General features: G+C 42.3%; 1 protein-coding gene across 1 annotated transcript in view; it reads left to right on the top strand.

Moving 5' to 3' along the window:
- The window catches only part of rtn1a (reticulon 1a), a 215,735-nt gene that overhangs the window by 1,062 nt on the left and 196,987 nt on the right, over positions 1-17,686 (top strand). The window lies entirely within an intron of this gene.

The raw sequence follows: 17,686 nt of genomic DNA, 5'->3' as shown, positions 1-17,686 counted from the left end.
CCCCTTCCATTTCTTGCCCAAAACCTTAAATTTGTCCCCTAGTTCTTGTACCATCGGCTAATGGGAATAGTTTTTCTTTGTCTACCTTATCTACACCTGTCATGAAATTGTATACCTCTCTCAGATCTCCCCTCAACCTCTTTGTTCCAAGGAGGACCTCAACTTCTTCAACCTAGCAATGTTGCTGAAATCCATCATCCCTCAAACTATTTTGGTAAATTTCCTCGGCACTCTCTCAAGCACCCTCACATCCTTCCTAGTGTGGTGACCAGAAATGGATGCAATCCTCTAGTTGTGGCCTAATCAGAGCTTTATTTGTTTTTCTGTTCTTAAGATAAAGACAAGGGGTGGGATTTTGCACAGTCTCACTGGTGCATTTGATGTTGGGGGGTGGTGCGATACACAAAATCCAGCGGGCGGCCTTCCTGGTACCAACCCACACATGACATCTCTGAAATTTTACAGGGGACAGAGGGAGACATTGGGTGTCCCATCTGCCCTTAAGCCTATTGAGGCCTTTAAGTAACCAATTAATGGCCAATTAAGAACCTCATCCTAGCTTGCTGGTATTTTACCCGCAAGGGGGGGTAGGCCCACGCCATGTGGGAAGCCCAGAGGCTTTAGCTGCGCAAGCTGGTGTCAGGCAGCAAGGGCCCCTCCTTTACGGTTCCCCTGGGCCCACTGGATACAACCTCCCCTCCCCACAGGTAATCCCTCCCCTTTAACCCTACCCCCCAGCTTCTTGAACATAGTCCCCACCACCTTTGCTAAGGCCCCCAACACTGGACTTACCTGGGCTCCTTGGTGTGGTGGAACTGCCTGTAGTCCCAGTTGTGGCCACCACTCCTGGCTGGTACTGCTGGGACTACAGAGCTGCTGGCCATCTGATTGACCTACAACTATCTAAGATAGGACTTCCTCCCGAGAAAGGGGCCTTAAAGTAATTAACGCTGATCAATGGTGGAGTCTATTATAAAGGATGTAATAGCATTTAGAAATGCATAATCTAATCAAGCGGAGTCAGCATGGCTTCAAGAAGGGGAAATCATGCCTGACAAATTTGTTAGAATTCTTTGTGGAGGTAACAAGCAAGATAGATAAAGGGGAACCAGGGATGTAATATATTTGGATTTCCAAAAGGCATTTGATAAGGTACCACACATAAGGCTACTTAATGAGATAAGAGTCCATGGTGTTGGGGGTAGTATATTAGCATGGATAGAGGACTGGCTAACTAATAGAAGACAGAGAGTTGGGATATGGGGGGCATTTTCAGGATGGCAACCTATAACTAGTGGAGTGCCACAGGGATCAGTGCTAGGGCCACAATTATTTACAATATATATTAATGACTTCAATGAGGGAAATGAATGCACTATCGCCAAGTTTGCGGATCACACAAAAATAAATGGGAAGGCAAGTGATAAGGATGACGCAAAGAGTCTGCAGAGGGATATGGACAGGCTAAGTGAGGGGGAAAAAATGTGGCAGATGGAATATAATGTGGGAAAGTATGAGATTATGCACTTTGGCAGGCAGAATAGAAGAGCTGAATATTATTTAAATGGAGAAAGACTGAAGAAAGCTGCAGCACATAGTGATTTGGGAGTCCTTGTACATGAATCCCAAAAAGCTAGCATACAAGTTCAGCAGGTAATGGGTAAGGTAAATGGAATGTTGGCCTTTATTTCAAAGGGAATGGAATATAAAAATAGGGAAGTCCTGCTAAAACTATACAAGGCACTAGTTAGACCACACCTAGAATACTGTGAACAGTTTTGGTCCCCTTATCTAAGGAAAGATATACTGGCATTGGGGCAGTCTAGAGAAGGCTCACGAGGTTGATCCTGGGGACGGAGGGATTTTCTTATGAAGATAGGTTGAGTGGATTGGGCCTGTACTCATTGGAGTTCAGAAGAATGAGAGGCGACCTTATTGAAACACATAAGATTCTTAGGGGGCTTGACAGGGTAGATGCTGAGGGGTTGTTTCCCCTTGTCGGAGAGTCTAAGACCAGAGGGCATAATCTCAGAATAAGGGGATGCCCACTTAAAACAGAGATGAGGAGGAATTTCTTCTCTAAGGGTAGTCAGTCTGCGAATTCTTTATTGTAGAGGCTGGGGTGTTAGTTATATTCAAGGCTGAGATAGACAGATTTTTAATCAGTAAGGGAATCAAGGGTGATGGGGGAAAAGGCAGGAAAGTGGAGTTGAGGATTATCAGGTCAGCCATGATCTCATTGAATGGCGGAGGAGACTCGATGGGCTGAATGGCCTACTACTGCTCCTACATCTCATGGTCTTATAATCCAAGCAATAAATTGTTGCGGGGAAGCCTTCGGAATCATGGATGAGCTCCAGCCCCAACATCTTAGCTGGAGTGGGGGGTGAAATGGATACAAAGACTGCACCAGCTTGTAAAATCCAGTCCAAGTTGATTGAATGAAGTGAGTGTGAGTATAATTATGCTCTGTATGTTCACTGGCTGTGACATGAGATGTTTAACGATTTGTATATGACCTCACACATAACCTAAGAACAGAAGTATTGCAGCAGGTGTAAGACCATATGACCCCTCAAGCCTGCTCTGCAATTCAGCATGAACATGGCTGATCGTTTGGTTCGTTGTCTGGAAGATCAAAAGTCTATGTATCTCAGCCTTGCATATACTCAGATTGGAGCATCCACAACCTTCTGGAGTAGGGAATTCCAAAGGTTCACAATGTTCTGAGTAAAGAAATTTCTCCTCATGTCTGTCCCAAATAATCAACCCCTTATCCTGAGGCTGTGCCTTATGTTCTAAATTTCGCAGTCAAGGGAAACAATCTCTCAGGGCGGATTCTTGTGGAGGCAGTTTTGTGAATGGCCACTGACAAGAAAGGTAGCAAGACCCTTGCATCACCTCTTTTCAAGAAGACTGGTTGCATCTTGTGCCACTCATACTTAACAGGCCAGCAGTGGGCCATCCTCCAGGAACAAGAACTCCAGGGGTGAAAGTCCCACCCGCCAAGAGCTGCTGGACTATCCGAGGCCAACAGCGCCACTGGGGAGGCGGTAGTTTCTGTTGTTAGTATACTCAATTAAAGCCTTGGATCAAGGAGGGACTCATGCACATATGAGTGGCGGGAAGAGAATTGCAGGGCAGTGATTCACAGAGTGCAGAGGAGGCCTTTTGGCCCATCGAGTCTGCACCAACATGTGAGAAACACCTGACCTACCTACCTAATCCCATTTACCAGCATTTGGCCCACAGCCTTGAGTGTTATGACATGCCAAGTGCTCATCCAGGTGCTTTTTAAAGGATATGAGGCAACCCGCCTCCCCGACCCTCCCAGGCAGCACATTCCAGACCGTCACCACCCTCTGGGTAAAAAAGTTTTTCCTCACATCCCCCCTAAACGTCCTGCCCCTCACCTTGAACTTATGTCCCCTTGTGACTGACCCTTCAACCAAGGGGAACAGCTGCTCCCTATCCCCCTGTCCATGCCCCTCATAATCTTGTACACCTCGATCAGGTCGCCCCTCAGTCTTCTCTGCTCCAACAAAAACAACCCAAGTCTATCCAACCTCTCTTCATAACTTAAATGTTTCATCCCAGGAAACATCCTGGTGAATCACCTCTGCACCCCCTCCAGTGCAATCACATCCTTCCAATAATGTGGTGACCAGAACTGCACACAGTACTCCAGCTGTGGCCTCACCAAGGTTCTATACAACTCCAACATGACCTCCCTACTTTTGTAACCTATGCCTCGACTGATAAAGGCAAGTATCCCATATGCCTTTTACACCACCCCACTAACGTGCCCCTCCACCTTCAGAAATCTATGGCCATGCACACCAAGGTCTTTTTGTTCCTCAGAACTTCCTAGTGTCATGACATTCATTGAATACTCCTTTGTCAAATTACTCCTTCCAAAGTGTATCACCTCATACTTTTCAGGGTTATAATCCATCTGTCACTTACCTGCCCATTTGACCATTCCATCTATATCTTCCTGTAGCCCAAGATACGCAACCTCACTGTTAACCACCCGGCCAATCTTTGTGTCATCCGCAAACTTACTAATCCTACCCCCAACATAGTCATCTATGTTGTTTATATAAATGACAAATTGCCGGGGGTGGGGGGGCTGCTGGAGCTTAGCAGCAAGGGTGGAGAGTGGTTTTCAGCACACCCTCTACCCTTCTGGATGTGGCATCCCATAATCAGGCACTGAGTGCCTTTGAATGAGGGATTCCCTCTGGGAGCCCACAAGCATGCATGCCAGATTATGCTTGTCGTTCTCCCCACATGGTGAGTCCCTCCATCTATGGCTAGGTTAATACCAGCGGTGGCAGGTTGAGGCAATTAAGTAGCAATAAATTTTCCACTTAAAAACCAGGGGCCTCATCCACTGCCCTCCTGCCCATCATCAAACTCACCACAGGAAGGGTAGAAGATTCAGCCCTCAGTGTCTACTCTGTCAAGCCACTTCAGAATCTTTTACCTTTTAATAAGATAACTTCTCGTTATTCTAAACTCCAAAGATTATGGGTCTAATTTACTCAGCCTCTCGTCATAGGACAACACTTTTATCCCAGGAACCAATCTAGTGAATTTTCACAGCGCCACTTCCTTAGAAAGTATATCCTTCCTTAGATATGAAGACCAAAACTGCACGGTACTACAGGTGTAGTGTCTTCAAAGTCCTATACAGATGTAGCAAGACTTCCTTGTTCTTGTACTCAAATCCCCTTGTAGTAAAGGCCAATGTGTCATTGGCTTCCTAATTGGTTGCTGTACCTCCATGCTAACTTTCTGTGGTCTTTGTTGCAAGTACACCCTGGTCTAAGCATCAACATGTAAAAGTTTCACTCCTTTTAAAAAATATTCTGCTTTTATATTCTTATTCCTGAAGTGAGTAACTTCCACGCATTCTACTCAATCTGCCACCTTGTCACCCACCTGTCAATATCTCTTTGCAGCCTATTAGTGTCTTCCTCACAGTTTATAGTTTTGTATTATAAGCAAACCTAGATACTCTTAGCCTCTTCTAAGTCATTAATATAGATTGTATATAGCTGAGCCCCAGCACAGATCCTTGCAGCATTCCAGTAGTTACAGCCTGCCAATTTGCAAATGCCCCATTTATCTCTACTTTTTGTTTCTCGTCCTCCATCCATGCTAATATATTGCCCTCAACTACATGAGCCCTTATCTTGTGTATTAACCTTTTGTGTGGCACCTTATCGAATTCCTCTGAAAATAAAAATATATTAAATCTACTAGCTATCCTTTATCTGCCCCACTAATTATGTCCTCAAAAGCATTTGTAAATTTGTCAAACACAAGTCCCCATTCATGAAACCGTTTACTTGTCTAATCATACTACCATTTTCTAAGTTATGACTCCTGAATAACATATTACAGCATTTTCCTGACCACTGATGCAAGCTAACTGGCCTGTAGTTTCTTGTTTTTTTTCTCTCTGTACTTTCTCAAACAGCTGATGCCCAATCCCTAGAATCAAGGGAATTTTGGAAAATCTTAACCAGTGCATCCATAAGAATTGTGTCATAAGTTTTGCCACAGGGTGACATTATACATCAAGTGCAGTTGCATGATCCAGTTAGCTTACTGTGAAGAGGGAGGCAAGTGTGTAAATCTCTCCTGCCAGTACACAGCCTCTGTATCACCAAGACCTCCTCATGGCAACATATGGCAACTAGGCATGTTATGGCCATAGGCTGAACTGCAAGGGATCTCAGAGAAAACAGCCCCCAGAGATGCAATATGCAGGCCTATCGGCATATGGACACACCCTGGTGCCCATCAGCTAGGTCCCAGCTATGGGTCAAATAGTACCCCACTGACTTGTGAGTCCGACTCAGGAGAGTCAAAGGCACTGGAGTGGAGTCCTATAGGCAACTGGTGTTCCCTTTAAGCAAGCAACTTCCAACAACTTCTTCAACCCTGTAGCAACTAGACATAGGGGCTCCCGCCATTCCTCTGGATTCAGTCTATAACATCAAAAGGGAGATGCAGATGCTGGGCATGTCTGTCTCTCTAAATCCTGCACTGGCTATACAGCCAATAAACAAATGGAGAGGATGCTTCATCCATATTCTTACCAGTGAGGGGACCAACACCAAAAGTAACTGTTTACAGGTTAGCTCGAATGATCTATGGGAACATGGGTTGTCTCCAATGGTAGGAAGGATCATTGTATTCTATTGGTCAGTCACTTTGTGGTCTTCCAGGTGAGATTTCAACCCCAAAGGGACACTACTTTTGAATTTCTCCACCAGCTACTAAGATTATCAAAGTCCAGTTCCAACTTCGTCAACCGACACCACTCACTTATCGAACACCATTTCCTTTTCCCTGGCAAATCCTACATAGGTCTGGCCTGTTTTCTTTTTCAAATTTCTAAATTTCTACCTGTAGGCCTTTGACACCAATGCATAAGTGGGTACAGCAATCTTTATTTCCTTGTAATCACACAAATGCTCTGTTGAAATAGATAAGTACACCCCCAAAATCTTTCCTACCAAACATTTTGTAGCAGCAGTCTACATGTTTTTTCAGCCAATTCAGATTTGTGACAATTCTCTTAAAGGACACAAAATACATTTCCACTCTCTCCTAACTAAATTTAGGTACTAAGCAAAAGTTTTTAACCAAAGCAAAATCAAGGCAAGTTCTATCTGACTCAGCCTCACTTCTTGCCAATTCATGTTCATGTTGTCATGCTCAGTACAAGCACGAGGATATTGGATATTATGGACTGCAAGGTCATACTTTGTGAAAGTGGCCACAAAACCTGTTAAAAGATGGTTAGAACTTATCATGCGAGCATTTAAACTGTGGTCAGTATTCAATTCTGCAACCAATATCTATTAAACATGGACCTGAATAAGGATATTTCACAGCTACTGCGAAGTTTACATATCTCATAAAGGATGAATCAGCATTTAAAGAATATGGGATCCCTAGACTGTTGGTCTCCAAGTGCCATATTGAATAAAGGAGAATATTTGAGCTGAAGTTGGAGCAGAGATAAGTGTGAATGACCATTGATAACTGCCATTGTATCATGGTTGGCTGGACCCCAGGAGGGTTAACCCTGCAGTCATGTGACTGAAACAAACTTTCAGGGCCTGCAGTTTAAAATATCCTGAACAAAGCAAACCCAGCAGAGAAACATTTGAAACACCTTGAAACATCTGAATCGTCAGCTGAAAGCCTTCTAATGCAGCCATAATACTGCAGTTGATCCAGCTTCCATGCCTACCTGAGAATCTGTCTCCTAGCTATTTGCCTACAAGAGGCTTTACAGCTTCATGAGAATCCTTTGTTTCCAAGAGACCTTAACTCCAACTAAAGTATAAATTCAAATAAGAAGGAATCAGGCCTTTATTGACATAGTGACTGAATTATAAATTCCATTTTTATAATTATGGCTTTAATTTAATTGATATCTAGTCTTTTTACGTGTGATCGTGTGAGTAGGATAAGTGATTTAGATGTGCGATTTTAAACTTTCGGGACAAGTGTGTGATAATAAATAATGTTCTTTATTTTTAAAATCACCAAAAAGCCTGCTGCTGGAATTTATTTTAAATTGGGGGATCATTCTGAGCGTAAGGAAATACACATCCCTTACATACAAACTTCCTGATTATGGACTAGAAGGGATCGCACAAATTTTGTCCATAACAGTGTAATCAGAACTCATGTTGCATTTTAAGTTTTATCATCTCTCTCTCTCACTCTCTATCTCATTCCTATCTTGTTAATTTGTCTCTTTCTAAGTCCATCTTTCTTAGTTCTGTTTCTTTTTCAATTCTGGCTAGTTATACTCAATCACTAATGGAACCGGTCCTTTCTTGCTTGAGCCCTTGGTGCCTAGCCAATCTTTGAAGGATCCAGTCCCTCTTAGCTCCTGATCTTATGTTAATCTTCATGTGCTCTGCTCTAGCCTGTAAGTCATCTTTTCTCAAATGTTTCAAGTCTCTGAGAGTTAGATAATCTCTCTCAACAAGGCTTGAGACTCAAAGACACTCATGTTGATTTCCCAATGTAATATAGGAAAATCTAGTTTGTTTAAATGCTGGACAATTCTAGTGAACCCATTTCAGTCTTTGGATTCATATGCCATACTTGAGCCCCAAATTTTGTTATGATCCCTGTTGGGAACTGTAATGATCAAATTTACCAAACAAAGAAATTACCAACATATGAAATAGGAGCAGAAGTAGCCTCAAGCCTACTTCACCATTCAATAATGTCATGGCTGATCTATTTGTGTTTCGAGTTCCACATTCCCATCTACCCCCGATAACCTTTGATTTCCTTGCCTAACAGGAATCTATCTGCCTCTGCCTCTAAAATATTCAATGAGACTGCTTCCACCACCTTCTGAGCTAGAGAGTTCCAAAGTCGCACAACGCTTAATTTCTCCTCATCTCTATCCTAAAAGGGCAACCCCTAATTTTAAAACAGTGCCCCCTAATTCTGGACTCACCCACAGGAGGAAACATTCTTTTCACGTCCACCTTGTCAAGACCCTTCAGGATCTTATCAATCAAGTCACTCCTCACTCTTCTAAACTCCAATGGAAATGGGGTTAGGCCTGTGAAATCCATCCTCATAAGACAACCTACTTATTCAAGGTATCAATCTAGTAATCCTCCTCTGAAATGCTTGCAGTGCAAGATTTTATTTCTTGTAACTTTTATTTCAACATGAATCAGAACCAATGCAAATTAAACATAAATTAACAGGCAAATGATACTTCAAATAAAAAGGTAAATTTTACTTTAAATAGTTGAAACAACTAAGGTACATCTTGCACAAGCACACACATCTTCACAGACATTTGGTATCAAGTGCCCTTCCAAAGTTCTCCAACTCAGCCACTAGTATGTAGGATCTCTCACTTTCCCACTCAATCGATGTGGCCCTCGAGTCACATTCGCCAGCAGCCATATCCCACCTGAGGATCTTGGGGACAGTCATCGCCCACATGGTACACACCTGCAGAACCTCCTTAGCTAGGTTCACAATAGTCTTGAATGCACAGATTTCTTAGAGATTCCTTTATCCCATTCCTTTAATAAATCCCTTTAGACAGTGTGCTTGGCTCTTGCAAAATTGAATCAACAGAAGTAAAATTGCCCAATTCACAATCCCTGATTTAACCCTGTCTTCGACTTTCTGTCCTGTTTAACTGTATTACACACATGCTCACATAGCTCTTTGTAAATGTTCCTTCTGTGTTGCAGCTCTCCTTTGTCTGCAGCGCTCTTTTTGGCCAGGTCACATGGACCAGTATTTCATATTACTCAAGAAAATTACAATTCATCCCTTTACAATTGGTGCAATGTCTCAAAAATCCTTTTCAAATATTCTTAAAACCAATTACAGATTCCACAGACATTTTAAAGAAATTACAAATTTTCCTTACTGTACTGCTTCCAGGTCAAAGGTTGTCACAATACCTGAGGTCAATTAGATTTTCTACTAGCACAGCAAATGTGTAGATTACCATTGTAAACATGGAGTGGGCTTTGGTGTCAACAACAGATTGACGGAAATGATTGAGATCTCTGTCACAACTTCTGAATGCCTCAGGCCTCTTTCTCTACCATCACATGGAGATTCACCAATTCTATGTGGCAAAGTCGAAGACAAAGATCCCTTCTAGGACACTCTAAATAATATTCTGCCATGTGGAGAAAAGTTATTTCTCCTGGGGGACTTTAATGCAAGGTTGGATCAGACAGAATTTCATGGCCAATGTACGACAGTCATCATGGCATTGGCAAGATGAACAAAAATAGTAACAGCTACTGGAACTTTGTACACAGCAAAGACTTTATGTTAACAACACCTTTCGGAGCAGATATTGGCACAAGGTGTCATGGTGGCATTTGAGATCTGATTACTGGCACCACTGATCACTGAAAGCCATGACAAGTGTGGCATATCCTGATCAGAGGACATCTGTGTACTGATGCTGTTCCGCCAGTTGCACAGTTAGAAGACCAACTCCAAAGGCTCATCGATCACCTGTCCCATGCCTGTGTCATGTTCTCCCTCACCATCAGTGTCTAGAAAACTAGTTATGGGGCAGGGTGTTGTAACTCTGCATTTGAACAGACTCAGCAATACATTGCTGGAAGCCGTCAGTAAGTTCTGCTACCTTGGATCTACAGTGAGAAACAACCTGTCTCTTGAGGTAGAGCTCAGTATACATATAGGAAAGGTAGCCACCAACTAACAGACAAAGAGAAACAACAAACTCATCTGCATGACCAAAATTCTTTTCTACAAGGCCTGTTATCATCAGTACATTGCTCTATGGCAGCGAAACCTGGACAACTTGCAAGACAAAAGCCTCAATAACTTCTATCTTTGGTATCTACAACACATCCTTGGCATCACAAGGAAAGACAAAGTCACCAATGAAGCAGTGTTTTCTAAGGCAAACATGCCAAGCACATTAGTGCTAATCAAGAAAATAAGGTTTTGCAGGCTTGGGCACGTGCACAGGATGGAAGATGGCCCAATCCCAAGAATATGCTATACAGGGAGGTACTCCATGCTAAAAGACCAGCAGGCTACCCAAGGCTCCGATTCAAGGACACTAAAAAGAGAAATGAAAGCCCTCAACATCAGTCACAACAAACGGGAAACTTCAGCTGACAATCGATGCAAATGAAGACACCAGCTGTGGGCAGGAATTCACTACCACCACGACATGTGGCTTCAGAAGCTCCAAACCAGATGCCAGGCCTACAAACAAACAGTCAACAGTGATCATCCCAGCAACTGGCAAAGGACAACTTTGTGCTTGGCAATTGTGGCAGACTCTGCCTTTCCAGAATTGGCTTGTATATCCATCAAAGGAAGTGCAGCAGATGATCTCATCTGACCTCACCAAAGTTCTGAGGCTGCATCCCCATCATTTCTCATGGATGAAAGGATGCCAATCACACCATTTGCATCCATAATCCACTATTTCCACAGCAACTTCCTTCAGGACTTTGATATGTAGGCCTTCAAGCACTAAGGATTTTGTGTTTTTTCGGTTTCTCTAATGCTTTTTCTCTGCCGATATTAGTTACTTTCAGTTACTCACTCTTATTAGCCCTTGGTTATCTTTCAAAATTCTATAGATTCTGGGAAGGTTCCTGCAGACTGGAAAGTAGCCAATATAACCCCACTATTTAAGAAGGGAAGAGGGAGAATGAAGAACTACAAACCTGTTTGTTTGATGTCAGTAGTAGAGAAAACGCTAGAATCTATTATAAGATAGAAAAGAATTGTAAAATTGGGCAGAGTCAACATGAATTTATGAAAGGGAAATCATGTTTGACAAACTTGTTGGAGATTTTTAAGGATATTAATTGTAGCATTGATATAGGAGAACCAATGTATGTGCTGTATTTGGATTGTCAGAAGGCTTTTGAAAAGGTCCCACAGAGGAGGTTAACAAATAAATTTAGAGCACATGGGATTGGGGGAAAATATACTAGTGTGGATTGAGAATTGATTAACAGACAGAAAGCAGAGAGCAGGAATAAATGTATCATTCTCAGAATCGCAAGCTGTCACTAGTAGGGCACTGCACAGATCAGTGCTAGGTCCATATCTGTTCACAACCTGTATAAATGATCTGGATGTGGGGACCAATTGTAATATTTCCACATTTGCGGATGACATCAAACTGGATGAGAACGTAAGTTGTGAAGAGGATGTAAATGGCTTCAAGGGAACTTGGAAAAGGCTAAGGGAATGGGCTAGAACATGGCAGATGGAATATAATGTGAATAAGTGTTAAGTTTGGTAGAAAAACAAAAAGGCAGAATATTTCTTAAATGAGAGGTTGGGAAGTGTGGGTGTCCAAAGGGACCTGGGTGTCCTTGTTCATGAGTCACTAAAAGTTGGCACGCAGGTGCAGCAAGCAATTAGGAAGGCAAATGGTATGTTGGCTTTCTATGCAAGGGGATTTGAGCACAGGAGTAAAAATGTCTTGCTGCAGTTGTGTAGAGCCTTGGTGAGATCTTGTCTGGAGAATTGTGTACAATTTTGATCCCCTTATCTAAGGAGGGATATACTTGCCATTGAAGGAATGCAACGGAGGTTCACCAGATTAATCCCTGGGATGGCGGGATTGTCTTATGAGAAGAGATTGGGGAGACTGGGTCTGTATTCCCTAGAGTTTTGAAGAATGAGAGGTGACCTCATTGAAACTTACAGAAGTTCTTACAGGACGTGATAGGGTGGATATGGATAAGATGTTTCTCCTGGCTGATGAGTCTAAAACCAGGGACATAATCTCAAGATAAGGGATAGGCCATTTAAGACTGAGATGAGGAGGAATTTCTTCACTCAGAGGGTGGTAAATCTTTGGAATTCTTTACCCCAGAGGACTGTGGAAGCTCAATCATTGAGCATGTTCAGGCAGAAATCAATAGGTTTCTGGAGACTAATGACATCAAGGGATATGGAGAAAGTGCAGAAAAGTGCCATTGAGGTAAATGATCAGCCATGATCTAATCAAATGGCGGAGCAGGCTCAATGGGCCGAATAGCCTACTCTGTTCCCATGTTACTCACCATATCTGGTATGTAATTTGCGTCATCTATTGTGAAATCAGACACAAGTATTTGTTCAATGTCTCTGCCATTTCCTTTTTCCCCATGATAATTTCTCCTTTCCCTGCCACAAAGGGGCCAAGGGGGTTACTTTTGCTACTCTTCCCCTTTAATATATACTTGTAAAAGCTCTTTTTCAATTATTTAACAGGGTGTGAGCAACACTGACTAGGCTAGCATTTATTGCCCATCTCTAATCGCCCTTGAGAAGGTGGTGGAGAGCCAGCTTCTTGAACTGCTGCAATCTACATGGTGTAGGATCACCTGTTAGGGAGGGAACTCCAGCATTTTGAGCCAGTGACAGTGAAGGAACGGTGATATAATTCCAAGTCAGGATGGTATGTGGCTTGGAGGGGAACTTGCAGGTGGTGGTGTTCTCATGCATCTGCTAAATTTGTCCATCTAAGAAGTAGAAGTCGCGGGTTTGGAAGGTGCTGTTGAAGGAGCATTGTTGAGTTGCTGCAGTGCATCTTGTAGATGGTATAAGTAGCTACCACTATTTGTAGGTGGTGGAGGGAATGAATATTTAAAGGGATGGATGGGGTGCCAGTCCAGCAGGCTGTTTTGTTCTGGATGGTATCAAGCTTCTTGCGTGTTGTTGGAGCTGCAGTCATCCAGGCAACTGGAGAGTATTCCATCATACTCCTGACTTGTGCCTTGTAGATGGTGGACATGCTTTGGGGAGTCAGAAGGTGAGATTGCAGAATTCCCAACCTCTAACTGTTCTTGGAGCCACAGTATTTATATAGCCAGCTCAGTTCAGTTTTTGGTCAATGGTAACCTCCAGGGGAGGGAAACTGCGAGGTTGTTGAGCAAATTGATATAGGGATTGACAAGGTAATGGAGGTGTTGGCAGGCTTAAAAGTGGACAAATCTCCAGGTCCAGATGATTTGTGTCCCAGACTGCTGAGGGAGGCAAGGGAGAAGATTGCAGGGGCTTTGACCCAAATTTTTAATTCCTCTCTGGCCACGGGGGAGGTGCCAGAGGACTGGAGAACAGCTAACGTGGTTCCACTATTTAAGATGGGTTGTAGAGATAAGCCAGGGAACTACAGGCCAGTGAGTCTCACGTCAGTGGTCGGGAAACTATTGGAGAAAATTCTGAAGGAGAGGATCTATCTCCACTTGGATAGGCAAGGTTTGATCAGGGATAGTCAGCACGGCTTTGTCAGAGGGAGGTCATGCCTAACAAATTTGATTGAATTTTTTGAGGTGACCAGGTGTGTAGTGAGGACAATGCATTTGACATAGTCTACTTGGACTTCAGCAAGGCTTTTGATAAGGTCCCACATGGGAGACTGATAACGAAGATAAGAGCCCATGGGATCCAAGGCAATTTGGCAAATTGGATCCAGAATTGGCTGAGTGGCAGAAAGCAGAGGGTGATGGTTGAGAAGTGTTTTTGTGACTGGATGCCTGTGTCTAGTTGGGTTCCACAGAGCTCGGTGTTGGGTCCCTTGCTGTTTGTGGTATATATAAACGATTTAGACTTGAATGTAGGAGAGTTGATCAGCAAGTTTGCAGATGATATGAAAATTGGTGGGGTGGTAAATAGTGAGGCAGATAGCCTCGGGCTGGTCAGATGGGCTGGTCAGTGGCAAATGGAATTTAATCCGGATAAGTGTGAGGTGATGCACTTGGGCAGGACAAACAAGGCACGGGAATACACGATGAATAGTAGGACCCTGGGAAGTACCGAGGATCAGAGGGACCTTGGTATGCATGTCCACTGGTCCCTTAAGGTAGCGGGACAGGTAGATAAGGTGGTTAAGAAAGCATATGGGATACTTGCCTTCATTAGCTGAGGCATAGAATATAAGAGCAGGGAAGTTATGCAGGAACTGTATAAAATGCTGGTTAGGCCACAACTAGAGTATTGCGTGCAGTTTTGGAATCTGCATTATAGGAATGGTGTGATTACAGTAGAGAGAGTGCAGAGGAGATTTACCAGGATGTTGCCTTGGCTGGAGAGTTTAGTTATGAGGAGAGATTGGATAGACTGGGGTTATTTTACCTGGAGCAGAGGAGATTGAGGGAGGTACATGATTGAGGTGTATAAAATTATGGGGGGCATAGATAGGGTGGACAGGAAGGAATTTTTCCCCTTGGTGGAGGGATCAATAACCAGGAGGCATAGGTTTAAAGTAAGGGGCAGAAGGTTTACAGGGGATGTGAGGAAGAATTCTTTTCATCCAGAGGGTGGTGGGAATCTGGAACTCACTGACTGAAAGGGTGGTAGAGGCAGAAACCCTCATAACAATTAAGAAGTATTTGGATGTGCACTTTTGATGCCATGGCATACAAGGCTATGGGCTTAGTGCTGGAAAATGGGATTAGAATAGTTAGGTACTTATTTGACCGGTGCAGACTCGATGGGCCGAAGGGCCCTTTTCTGTGCTGTAGACCTCTATGACTCTATGAAAGGGTTTTTCCAACTGAGATTTTGATTTGATTGTTCAGTCTATACAAAGATTAAAGTTTCCCATGATTATTGCATGCCTTTGCTGCAAGCTCCAATTATTTTTTGCTTAATGCACTGCCCAGTGATATAACTACTGTAAGAAGGCATATAAACTACTCACACCAGTGTTTTCTGATGCTTGTTATTCCTAATCTTTTCCCATACTAATTCTACTTCCTGACCTTCTGAGCCAAGATTCTTCCTTATTCCTGCCTTTAGAATCATCCTAAATTATCTGGGTTATGCTTATTCCTTTTCCATTCTGTCTACCTGTTCAAATTGTTAAGTGTCCTCGAATAATTATTTTCCAACCTTGGTCACCTTGCTACCATGTGTCTGTAATGGTGATTATAACAAACCCATTTATCTCTATTTACGCCACAAGTTCATCTAACACGAATTCTTGGTGCAGTCACTTAAAGAGTCTTTAATTTTAAATTTTTACCACAATTCTTTGCACAGACATTATTCACTGGTGCACTATTACCATTAAACTCTGTCTCTTCCCATCCAACTTCGCTTGCTTTTAGCCAAATTGCTACACTGCTCAATTGCCTTGAGCTTCCTCTTTAGATTTCTAAATCTCCCTTCACCCCTCCCATTTAAATTAAAGCACTATTCACAGACCTAGTTATATGATTTGCCAGGATGCTGATCACAGCCCAGTTTAAGTGGGGGCCATCCCAATGGAACAGCTAACTCATTCTCCACTTCTAGTGCCAGTATCCCATGAATTGAGACCCCCTTCTTACAACACATCACTCTTTGAACCACATATTTAATTCTGTAATCTGTTTGACCTTATTGCAATTGGTGCATGGCTCAGGTAACAGTCCAGAGATTATTAATTCTGAGGTTCGTGTATTTTAATTTGGACCCAACTCCCTAAAACTTTTCATTAGATAGTCATTCTGAGTTCTACCTTTGTCGTTTGTGCCCAGATGCACCACAACAATCAGATCTGCTGCACACTACTCCATTCCTGATGCCTGCAATATCTGCAGCTTGGATTGCAGCTCAGCAAATCTGAGCTGCAGTTGCTCATGCTGTAGACCCTTACACAAATATGATTGTCTGGGATTGCGATGCTCTCCATGAACACCATCTTGCAATTACAACACACTACCTGTGCTGCCATGTCTGTCTAACATTATTCATTTATTTGATTAGTTAATTAGTTACTAATTTAGTAAAGTAATAGCACGTTACAGATTCCTAGCTTAAGACAATGGGAAAACACTTCAACCACTGGAAGTAAAACTAAAAGAATACAAAGGTGCACCTTCTTCCCCTTCTGCAAAAAGATCACACTTCTACCAAATTCCTGATTTTAGCATTCTGTTTATTTAGTACTCTGTGCTCCACATTCTGGGCAGTAGCAAATCCTGACTACTTATATAGAGAACTTATGGCTCATACTTTAGTTACAACTGCCAAGTAGGTTTTCTGCTGTCACAGTTAGCGCCTATTCAGGGAGCCAATTCCACTGAGTTAAAAGCAAAACACTGCAGATGCTGGAAATCTGAAATAAAAACAGAAAATTCTGGAAAAAACTCAGCAGGTCTGGCAGCATCTGTGGAGAGAGAAACAGAGTTAACGTTTTGTGTCTGTATGACTTTTCTACTATCTACTAATAAACTACAAAGTCAGATATTTTAAAAGACACTGCAGATAGGCTATATGCATCTTTGATGCCCCTTCTACTTTGCCAGAAGGGAAACAATTTGAGGCATTTAAAAAAAATTGCAGCAGTGTCCTATTACACCTCCATCAAATATTAGACTCTCGATCATCAATTAACAAAAGATTGCTTGGAGTATTATACATTCTATTAAGTATTTTGGTATACAGGTCTTTGTGTTATGTGTAGTAGGTGGCAGGCTTCAGATGTTAGTAAATTCTTCACCTTTACATTTAATTTATTTGGCAGAGAATGTATTGGCATTATGCTGTATTGTTTACAAAGTTTTATGCTGGTGCACTTAATTGCCAGTATTTGATGATCTCTCTGTATCTCTGGATGAATAAAGTCTCTCAATTTTTAAATGATTTATTTTTTTCAGGTTTCTTGACTACTTTGTGCCTGTCCTTATCAACAATTATAGAAAACCATCTGTTCCATTATAAACACTTTTCACTGATTTGATGCTTCTATCTTTCACTCATTTTGATTTAGGATAGCCATCAATTTGAATCGCTAATCTAAATATCATCTCAAAAGAGCACCATGTGCACTTACCAACAGGGTGCTTTCCTGTTCTGAAGCACTATAGTATCTAAACCAGAAAGCTTTAGGGAGGGGAGACGTTAATCCATCTATTTCAAGAATCGAGGCAATTTGTGTGACTGGTTTAATGTATCTGGTTCTGTTATTTATTCTTAGCAAACAAAAACCTTTTTGTCATGGTCCACGAAAGTAAAACAATGGCATTAACATTTCGTCACTTCTACCGGCATATCTTTGCAGATTCCATGGTCATCCTCTTTGTATCAGGAATCTGATGTCAGTTTTCTGGGACTGGGCGTGTACTCCAAATAAACTGCTTCAAGTATTTTTAATATTTATACTCAAATCTAC

Source organism: Carcharodon carcharias, chromosome 20 (assembly GCF_017639515.1).
Source record: "Carcharodon carcharias isolate sCarCar2 chromosome 20, sCarCar2.pri, whole genome shotgun sequence".
NCBI lineage: Eukaryota > Metazoa > Chordata > Chondrichthyes > Lamniformes > Lamnidae > Carcharodon > Carcharodon carcharias.
The sequence above is the reverse complement of the archived record's forward strand: the minus strand, read 5'-3'. Positions and strand labels throughout refer to the sequence as shown.